The sequence below is a fragment of the Calonectris borealis genome, chromosome 1, assembly GCF_964195595.1.
Source record: "Calonectris borealis chromosome 1, bCalBor7.hap1.2, whole genome shotgun sequence".
NCBI lineage: Eukaryota > Metazoa > Chordata > Aves > Procellariiformes > Procellariidae > Calonectris > Calonectris borealis.
The window spans coordinates 56815972-56826660 of NC_134312.1; the positions used below are offsets into that span (position 1 = coordinate 56815972).

Below are 10689 nucleotides of genomic sequence, written 5' to 3' on the forward strand. Positions count from 1 at the left end.
GCATCCCCTTCGGTCATTATTAACCTTCACCGCTGGCGCAATCACTGCTGAACCAACCTGCTACAAAGGAGTTGGGCCAGTGTGTTAGGCACGTAGATGAGAAAACAACCCACAATAACCACTCCTTGGGAAGCAGGGCACGAGAGTGCTGAGGCCAAAAGTCCCTCCTCGTCCCAGGACAGGTGTAGCAGAAGGGAACACCTTCCCTTGTCCACGTCACGGCATGCTGGCCTCCGCCTTGCTGAAGATCACTCCCCTGCCTGCCCTCCCGTCCCTGGCATTAGAGCACTGAACCTGGTGGGCAGGTTTTTCCTGCCCCTGGTTCCTATAGAAACCTTCCTGGAAGCACCCATCTGGGACCGGGCCCAGAGAGAGCAGGAGAGGCTCACCTTGCTGCTGGCACTGGGGTGTGCAGAAGGGCAGGGTGGGGAGTGTGAATCACACCAAGAGAAGGCTCCTGCTGCGGCACAAGGAGGCGGCGCACTGGGGACTGCCCATGGAGCCACGTGTCTCCAAGAGAAGGTGCCAGGCCACTACGTCAGCCATGCAGGTCTTCATCACCCTGCTTTTTCCCCACTCCCACTCTGTCTCCAGTAAAGCGTTACAGGAACCAGGCACCACCCAGTGCAAGCCAGGAGGAGGAGGATACCTGGCATATAGGATCCTTTGACTGAGGGATATAAACCTAAAGCAACTCTCAAACTCTCCTAGCCAGGAGACAGCAAGTAACAAAAGGGGCTCCCAAGAAGCCTGTGAAATTGCATGCATGAAATTGCTACAGCTAACTTAGCTGTGTTATTTGCATAGTACGCACTTTTGAAAACAAGCAACAGTAAGGGATACAAAGGATAAAACACATCAGATCCAACTAATATTAATGGCAACTCCCAAATCCTCAGACCTCTAAAATTAAAACCAGTTTTCACCCATGCATTAAGAAGCATCTCCCATGTTTAAAGGCAATTTAAATTTCCTATACGAAGCAATTTTGGTCACCCAACAGGTAGTCTTCACACTTTGAAAGAAATGCATTTTTTGTTGAAATGCATTTTTTGTTAAAATGCAAATGGTACCTGGTATTTGCAGCTTTACCTTTTGAGTTCAGACTCTAAACCAAATCACACCACCATTGATTCCAGCCTGTGAGAAGACAGCTATAATGACAGTGTGTGTACCTGAAAAAGAAGGCTGCAAGGGAAGCACGCAGTCAGCATCAGGTACAGCTATTTGAAGCACTCCAGCTGCAACACCTTTGTCAGAGTTGCAAATACACACCACGCAGGATTATATCCAATTAGTTTCTTTTCCAGTGTAGGTGTCCTTTAGAAATTGATGTTTGCAAAGGAGACCTGCAAATTTACTTCCACTTGGCAATACCAAGCCTCCTCTGGACACACTTGCGCTTCCACACAGCTGTGATATGAGAGATTTCAATTACCTGGCTTCTTGCAAACACCAGATAACAATCTCCTGTTGCCTATGTTACACTTGCTTGGCCTCTTTAGCCACGTGATCTCCACCTAAGCCTGCTGTGCTAGCGCCTGGATGTGCTAGGCATGAAATTACACTGTCGGGAGCCTTTCAGTACGATCTTTATTTTGGGACAGAAACTCCTTCCCAGGAGTGTTCTTCCCCTGCTGATTTTAGCAAAAAAAAAAAAAAAAAAAAATTCCACCAAAAAGTCATCAAAAAAGCAACATATCTCTAGCAGAGAGACTCGGCAGAAGAAGAACATTTTACAAACCAATGTTTTTGTATGCTGAAAACATTACAACTAGTAACTACGCAGGAGCCATCAGTGAACATCATCAGAAGGACCAGAACAAGCATAACAATTATTTCTAGAATGATTTTCATCCACTGTCATAGGCACAGCATATGCAACACCTCCTCTGACAGTAAGCTAGCACGGGGAAAACTCTGCTTTCCATTATGCTTAATTTGAACGTGAAGCAACACTGCATGCAGTAAATCCCACTGCCACCTCTGGACTGTCAGCTGGTTTCCGCTGCTCTCCATTCTCTTCCTTTATTAAAAAATAATGTTTTGGAAAAGGGAAAAACAATTGCAAAGCCACAGTACTCATCCAGAGGCCACGCACTTAGGTGTAGTTCTAGAAGCCTCTTCCAGCTCAGCTTTTAAAATCCCATGTAGATTGCATCCAATTTAACATTTAGACCGACTCTTCCTCTCTCAGAAATCAGACAAAAATCAGACCCTGCACTGAATCAGGCAGTTAATTTCTGTCCTCTCGCACTTGGAAAGTTTTGTTTTCCTAACTAAAATCCTAACTTGCCCAAACAAATGCACTAGGGGAGCTCTCAGCAGGAAGCCCTTTGCCTTCCCTTCCCCCATCGGTTTCTCCTTCAGGTCAGGCAAAGCCATATCCCGGAGCTGCAAATGCCATTAGTCCCACGAGTCAATATTTGCTTTGCACGTATACAGTCAGAAGAAAACTCCAGCTTCACAAACAAGTATGTAAGTAAACAAAGCACAGCCACACACCTGACCAAGGGGTGGACACGATGGCAGCAATTTCTGTCCCTCGCACCCTGACATCTTGGCTTTTAAGTGATGCAGAATCCCACACAGACACTGCCACACACCAACTCCTGGTTAAGGAGTCAATATGGTATTGGTGAACCTGGGTCATTCCAGGAACTCTCTGTTTAAGGCTTAGAAACCATGACCAGCCTCACACTGCTGTGTAAGGACAGACACCCTTAGCTTTCCAGGGCTAAAAGTGTGGTAGCTTGTGCTAGCAACACAAGGAATCAGCAGAGCCGTAAGTAAGTTTGGTTCTGTTTGTTTTTTTTTTTTTTTTTCATGAGCCACATGGGGGAAGCCTTTGTTACCTCCAGGTTTTAGTAGTAAGAGCTTCAGCCTTTTCCTGCATAAAGGATCAGCTGTCTGCTTTGGAGCCAGATAAATAAAAGGCAGTTCTGCTCTGAAAAGAAAATACATGTTGATATGTAGGATATCTGTGTTCTACATAAGTAGGTGTTGTGTAGGGGTTTTTTTAGAGGCAAGCTTGAACTATGATCAGGAAGTCCAGCTGCGGTCTGTCTCTCCAATGCATAAGAAGTAGGAACCAGGATTCTGCTTTTTCACATCCTTATTTTCAAATTGGAGATGAAACTTCCAGACGAAACTGGAAGTTACTTGTTCTGTTCCTTTTGTATAAACGGGAAATGGCTCAGCACCTTCAGCTCCAGTGGCGCTCTCTCTGTCATTACAGCAGGCAGACTTGCTGGACACGGATCAGTGCAGGGAGCAGACCTGTTGCATGGAAGTACCTTTTTGTTACATTTCTGCATGGAATTACGTTTCCAGTGTGGCCAGGAGTCTACCAGGTGCTTTATGGCAGGAGACACAGAGTTCCAGTTTATTTTTTATGGTCTCTGTTATGTGTTGCTCTAATAGTGCCCTGGGGCAGTTGGGAGGAGGCACTTTGCCCTGCCACACTCCTGCAGTCAGTATGTGATCCCAGTTGGTGACTGGGCAGCACTGGAGTCCTGGGTGATGCCTCTGCAGTCAGTGACATAACGCTGTCAGCAGCTCGCCATCCTTCCTGCCTGCCCACCTGGCTCTGCAAGGCCCTCACCTTCGCTGCTTTCCAGATCTCGTGTTCCCCTTTCTAGGCCTGCTGAAGGCTTTTATCTCTGATGCACTTTCTCTGCTATGAGAAAGTGGGCTGAGGGCAGCTAACGTCCCCCAGCTTTTCATTCCAAGTCATGTGGTAGAAAGCAAGCATGAAGGCTACCACCTCAGCACCTCCCTCCTGCATTTGTAGTGTGTTCCTCAAGTGCCTGCTAAGCATGAACTACACTGCTGTGGAAAACCTCTTTTTTGCCAAGACCCTTGGGATCAGAGGAGGGCGAGTTGCCCTTTTCCCGGTGCTCCCATTATTTGGCAAGAGGATATGTGATAGGAATATAGAGTGCTCCTCCCATCTCACACAGGAGGATTACAATAGATCGAGCACTGGAACAACAGTTGGTTTTTTTTTAATCTGCATTGAATGACAATGGAAAAAAAGGCCAGGAATACAAACTAGCAAGGTGTCCACTCTCACTGCACAGTAAAATTCTCTTTGCTCCTAACACAGAGGGAAGACGGCCCACGTGTGCCAAAAGGCAGGTCTGCAATTGCCCTAGTCTTCAAGGCTTAGGGTAAAAGCGATTCCACATTGAACATCGCTACGCAAATATAATCCAAAGGCTTCTGGTTAGTGTCTAAGGGGGCCCCAAACATCTCTTCCGTGAGAGTGAATTTCTGCACAATAAACGCACACTTTCACCCAAATAAGCATGGTACAGGACCAGGGCACTTCTGCAGAACTCTGCAGAAACTCATTTTTCCCCAAACTCTCCAGAAGTGATTTTTACCTTCTGGTCCATGAACTTCTGCAAGTTTGCAAACTATTTATAAGACGTCTGTGGAAGGTAATAGCAACTGTCCAGTTTCATAGACAGATAGACATAGTTTCTATTGCTATACAGAAGTTTGAAAGAAAATATCTCTGTTAGAGATGCAGGATTATACCAATCAAAAAAAGGTTGAAAGACACTACTGACAGTTATTTAAAGACAGATATTATGATGTCTTTTACATGACACTCCTACCCCGGGCAGTGACAGGCAGTGACATCCGAGGCTCACTCCATCACCTCCAGAGCCAGCCCTGCAGGTACCCTCCTGGTGAAAGTTTGATTCTTAAGCTGGTCTCATCCTACTGTTCTTAGCAACAAAGGAACAACAGCCTGAAGAATGGCTCTTCCTTGATATGGCCTCTGATGGATCTGCAAAGCTTTAGCTGTCAGGGTTTGCCATTCTCCTGATGAGGCGCAAGAAAGGCTAGATTCAGGCCACACTCCTGTAGCTCTGTTGTATCACTATTTGCTCTAGTATTAGCAAAAAACCATCAGATTCACCTAGCAGGGCTCTAAGCAGGTCTCACTTCATTTGGCTCCAGAAAATGGCTTTTTACAGAAAGTATACCCCACAGCACTCAAGATTTTTCTCCTTCAGGGCTCCGTCTTCCCAGAACTCAACTTTTTGAAGAGGTTAGTAACACCGAAAACACCGCTCAGGACTGTTTGCAAAGCTCTTATCTCGCATGTCATGTTCGACTACTTAGATCTTGCTCCTGCAGAAATTTATAGGCACAGATAACTCAGAGAAAAAAAAGCAAATTACACAATGATCATTAATATTTGTAACAAAACAAGCCAACCCCCCCGATATTTCCCGTTTCTGGGGATTAGGAAGATTTCTTTTCCAGAACAAAGGGGCTGCCGGGTTATGGACATTTTCTCTCATCTCTGAATCATCAGGTACTTCCCAGCCAAGAAATACTGCACTGACTGGGCAGTGACAACAGTTCTCGTAGTCATACTAATACCGATATGCTATCTTCTTTTCTCCTATCTCATAAAACAAGCGTGTTTTCATTTCTCCTAGTTTTTTTTTTTTCTTAAGGCAGAAACAGAACTGCTTTGTTACTAATATAACTTGTTGCACTCCAGTATAAAAAAAGCTGAGACTTCCTCAGAGACAAAACAAATGTGGCAGGACAACATCCTCCTCTTCCCTACCTGGTGTCAACAGTAACACAACTGACAAGTGAGATTTTCCCCAACGCTCCCAGATGCTTACCCTGGGTAAGCTTTATGTATTTAAAATCTTGACCATGTGATGAAAGGTGGCACAGAAAGAAGTTTAAACAAGTCTTTGTGTTGCTGAGAATACAAACCTGAAGTGCCAACACCTCTCCATCTCTTGAGGGACATTTGGGACACCACACTCATGACATACAATTAAGCTATTTGTCCACCTCATCCTGCTTGGCAATTGCAATTATATCCTATCCATTTGAGCTAGGATAGGATCTAGGACCACATACACCAAAATATAAGGTGCCTTACCTTTATCACTGAAGATAAAGTTGCAAAACTCCTTAGGATTTATTTTTTTAAAGTTTTCTTTCCTTCTCATGTTTTGGTGAGAAGTTTGCAAGTAACAGCCAGAAGACAGACATCATCCCAATCATTTCCAAAACAGTTACAGCCTCAAATGCAGTATCACTTGGGAGGGGGGGGAACTCACCGATTCCCTTCGTAAAGCATCCCGAATACCAAACATGGTAAGCAATTTTGCAACACACAAAGCAATTCACTAAGAATGGGAGTGAGACTGGCAGCTCATTTCATACAGATCCCTTAACCAATAATCTCTACTGTTACCATGCCATCTCAGATAAAAGACGTTGATTTTTAAAAGCTAAATATTTTGATTATTGCCTATCTTTTAAGATTGTCAAGGTCCTTTAGAACACTCATATTTGCAAAAGATACCATCTTGCAGGAAAGCAAGCAACAGGTTAAAAGCACAGCAAAGAAGAAAAACCTAAATGACGTTAGCAGAGACCCTGAAATTGGAGAATCATTTCAGCCCTGAGCAGGTGTACAGTACTTCCCTCACCTCGTTAGCTGATGTTAACTCTATCATTCCCTGACCAGTGCACTTCCTCCAGAAATGTGCCCCTCCTCTCTGCTGCCCCTCATGGATTCCCTTCGTCCTTCTTCAGAGGAAACGTCACTATGAATCACATCTCCCTGAGATCACCAAGACACATTACCAAAACATTATCATAAACAGGAATTAAGAAACGTGTCACCTGTCATTGTAATCTGTTAAATACAGAATTAACATAACTTTATATTAACATGACACAACCAGTCCCCACCTTGACCTCTTTAATTACATGTCATGCCTCTTCTCACACCCTTCCTTCCCTTTTACTTTGTGAATTCTCCAGGGTAGGAATCCAACCTTTATTTCTGCATAGGGAAAGCCACACACAGAGCGTGCGGATCCGGAAATGAAACAAGTCTTCGTTCCAGTGACTGTTTCTTTCCAGGACACCACTCCAGACTCTGTAGCAGCTGAAAAACTACTCTAGAATTCAGATTATCCAGCAAGCAACTGTATTCCGATCAACATCTCGGCAAAAGCACAGCAGTGCCCCACTCCTGCTAGGCTGGTAATTCCTTCTTGAGTGACTTTAAGATCCAGCCCCTCACTACTGAACACCTACTGTTCTTAATTCCAGCAAGACTGCTTCTCTCTCCCATCTATTAGCACTAAAGGATCCTCCATTTCCTCAAGGCACTTTTACTACTTTATTCCCACCGCTGCCCCCGCCCCAAACATCACAGCAAGCCATGCAGAGTAAGGCTGAGACATCATGAATTAGGAAGCTATGACATCACATAAAAAAACTACACACCAACACTGAAATCTACTTGTTTAGAAGGAAAGTACCTGCCTAAATTCAGACATCCCTCAAAAAATTAGGAAGGAAGAAAAGCAGACACAGGGAAGAAAATTTTTCCTGTCCCACCCTTACCAGCTCTGTGAAGAGACAGCAGCTGTCCCGGAGCCCACAGCCACTGTCTGCAAAGAGATTTACATCCGTCTCGCGGTGATTCTTCACCCCCTTGAATTTACATCACCAGGTACGAGGAATTACATTTGTCTCTCGACTTCCTTCTAACATTTATTACAGCTGACAATCACAGGGCCTGCAGTGTCTCTATTTATGCCCACTGCCTAGAGAATACTGCCATATTTCCATCTCTCTTTCGTGACTGTTCCTTCCCCCCAGCCAGACAGGAGACAGACTGTCTCTCCTCTGGGGCACCTCCGAAAAGACGCAGGCGTGGAGGGCAAACGAGGATGGCAGAGCTGGACGGACGAGACCACCTGAGAGTCACAGCCGCGGAGAAGGAGAAAAGGCAGGTTACGGGAGAGGCGTATCCCGGGGAGCAGGAGGGACCAGGGATGGGGTGGGAGGAGAGCAAAGCCTGGGGAAGCGGGGAGCAGGCAGAGCACACCCACAGGGAGAACGTGCCCCAGCCAACCCAACATCGCCTGACGATGAAGCTGTGCACAACATGAGTCACTTCGCCGGAGCCCAGACCCTGCGTCAGCGCAGCAGGTGAGCGGGAGCCTGCCCAGGGGCTGGGTCCCTTCCCCCCACCCCTGCTCGGGAAGGGGCCGGGGAGCGGAGGCCCCCGCCCCACAAACAGTCCCAGCAGCAGGGCCGCCCCAGCGGCTTTAGTGCCCCCCGCCCCGCCCGAGGGGCACCGCAGGGGAGCAGGAAAGGAGTGGGGTGCCGGGGTGGGGGGTGTGCGTGTGAGGCGCCTCACAGGTGGCGCGACCATTACTGGGGAGCCCGACCGTCGCGGGGTCAGGAGCGGGGCTGAGAGCCCCGGAGGGCTCGGGGCGGCCCGCCGAGCCCTCCCGCCCGAGGCCAGGACCCCCCCCGCCCAGCGCAGCGGGGGGGGAGCGTCCTGCCCTCGGGCGGGAGGGCTCGGCCGCGGCAGCCCCGCCGGCACTCACCTGCTCTCGTCAGCGGCGTCCTCGCCACCGCCCGCCCGCCGCGCTGTCCCCACAGGGCGGGCGCCCGACCCCGACCCGGCGGCCCCACACGCCACTCTAGAGAGCGGCGCGCATGCGCGGCATCCGGGCGGCGGCGCGGGGCGCTGTGGGGGCTGTAGGCCGCCGCACGGTACGCGGGTAGCGCGGGGGCCGCATAAGGGGGTCTCTCTCTCGGCGGCGGTGACACGCGTTAAGCCCCCGAACGCAGAAGAGGTGACACGGAGCTGTGAGAAGTGCGGCTGGGGTAGCGGGAGCCTCTCTACCGGCTTGGAAGGAGGCAGCGGCGGTCCTGTCCGCCACGCTCACAGCTGCAGCGGGTGAGCCACCAGCGACTGGGAAACAAACCTTCACGCTTAGTGAGACGCTGAGAAGCTACGCGGTTCTTTTCCATCGTTCAGGTCTAGATTAATTTCCCCTCCAACCAGGGGACAGACCCACTGCCGCTTTGCTGGTGGCATCTGTCGCAGACGCGGGCTACGGGGATACGTACCAGGATAAACTGGAAGAGCGATCCGGCCTCGCGAATTGGTAACGAGCTGCTTCTGAAGCACTTCTCGGTGACCTCCTCCCAGCAACCAAGGAGAGGGGGGAGCTACATCTCTGGCCTCTGCCAACTCCGCTGGAAAAAAAGAAAAGCGAGGTCCCAAACCAAGCTCTTCTAAAGAGGAGTAGGAATCTCCAAAAGGATTTGCGTTATCATGCCACAGTTTTCTAGGGGGTGACGTTTTCCCTGTGTCATTGTCACTCTTTTTAAACTTTCCAGGAAAACAAGTCCAATGCCTCACAGCTGGCAGCCTCTACCTAGCACAAAGATTTACTTCTGGATGATGAGAAAAGATACATTAGCTGTTCCTTTTCTCTGCACAGGGTTGTTTGTTTTTTTAGTCCCACAAAGGAGGAGGAAAGAGGACCAAAAAAGGAGGACTTCCACATCTGTTTTCTTTCTTGGCTATCCATTTGAGTAATAGTTTGAAAATTATCAGTGTTCAATTAGAGTTATCCTTTTCAAACAGATGGCTACTTAAATGTTAATAGCACGAGGAGGCAAAATATTTTAAACACTATAAAACTCACAAATGTTTGGGACATTTTGAATGCCATAGTCTAGAGGCAAGGTAAAGCCGGAGCATTCTAGATGAGGGGAGATCATGGCCTGAAGCTTCCCTGACTACTTAATATAGACAAGCATCGTTAAAACATACTGTATTTTGAAACCCTCTTTAAACAATGATGGCCTCAAGGAGAGCAGATAACTTCTTTCAATTAGTTCTGCTTTTCTTAATTCTCTCCAGCAATCACACTTGAAAAAAGAATCAAGTAATTCTGGTCATGTCATCTCTGAGAGTCTGAATAAATAACAGAGGTAAGAGGAGCTTTTTATTGCACTCAAGCAAAAGAAATGGACTGTAATTTAACAACAGTGGAAGAAGAGGTAAGGGAATCATTCCAGTTTAAATCAAAGGCAGAAGAGTTTGGTCCACTACTGAATGTCCAGTAAAGCACAGACATTACAAACAGAACATTCAGGGTCAGAAAAAAGACCAAAGCTCTTGAATTTCTCTGGCATCTAATGAATTCCATCATCTTTTTTCTTTCCTTATCAGACAAAACTTACTTGCAGAAGAGAATGACTTTCACATGCCAGAGTCCACATGCCATTCAGTATCAAGCACCTACAGCAAAGGACCTGGAAAAGTAAATCACAATGGCTGGTTCCTAACCCACACCTGTAAAGACGATTTTCAGAAGCTACGGAGCCACAGGTGCAGTATTAAACCAGCAAGGGAGCACTGAAGGACCACCAGTTTGATAAGCCAAGAAGTTCCATGGCCTCTGCCTTTCATTATTGCTAATTTTTTGGCCTATTTGCTCCCCAAATCACAGTACTCTGAAAGCCAGGAAAACTTTTTATCATCTTTTGAGACACCTCTGGAGAAAGTTTAAGAGCAGATGAGTAAGATGGAAGTGGGCTCAGTTCCCCTTACCCCTGCTCTTCAACAAGTCATACATAAACGTCAGGCAGCACCTGGCATTGCTCTTTAAACAGCTGGCAGTGCTCTATAAGGGGCCAATGAAAAGTGTTACCTTGTCACACTCAAGCATTTCTCATTAACTCAGCACACAATAGATGGAGGCTTGATTAAACAGCAGACAAAGAATGAAAAGCCCATCTGGAATCAAGGTGGCTGTAAGCTCTGGGGGTTAAATGTACTGTAGAGAACCAAAATAACGTGACACAGTAAAC

General features: G+C 47.3%; 1 protein-coding gene across 2 annotated transcripts in view; it reads right to left on the reverse strand.

Annotated features, from left to right (window-relative positions):
- Window positions 1-10630, reverse strand: part of SGSM3 (small G protein signaling modulator 3) — a 32355-nt gene extending 21725 nt beyond the window's left edge. The window contains exons 1-2 of one of the 2 annotated variants that reach the window (XM_075154805.1): window positions 10060-10630; window positions 8406-9063 (exon numbers count right to left, since the gene is read on the reverse strand). The gene's annotated coding sequence lies outside the window, so the exon portion shown is untranslated. Of the gene's footprint in view, window positions 1-7410; window positions 7506-8405; window positions 9064-10059 lie in introns of those variants that run through there. The other variant, XM_075154813.1, reaches the window with a different exon arrangement.
- Between the last annotated feature and the right edge of the window lie 59 nt (window positions 10631-10689).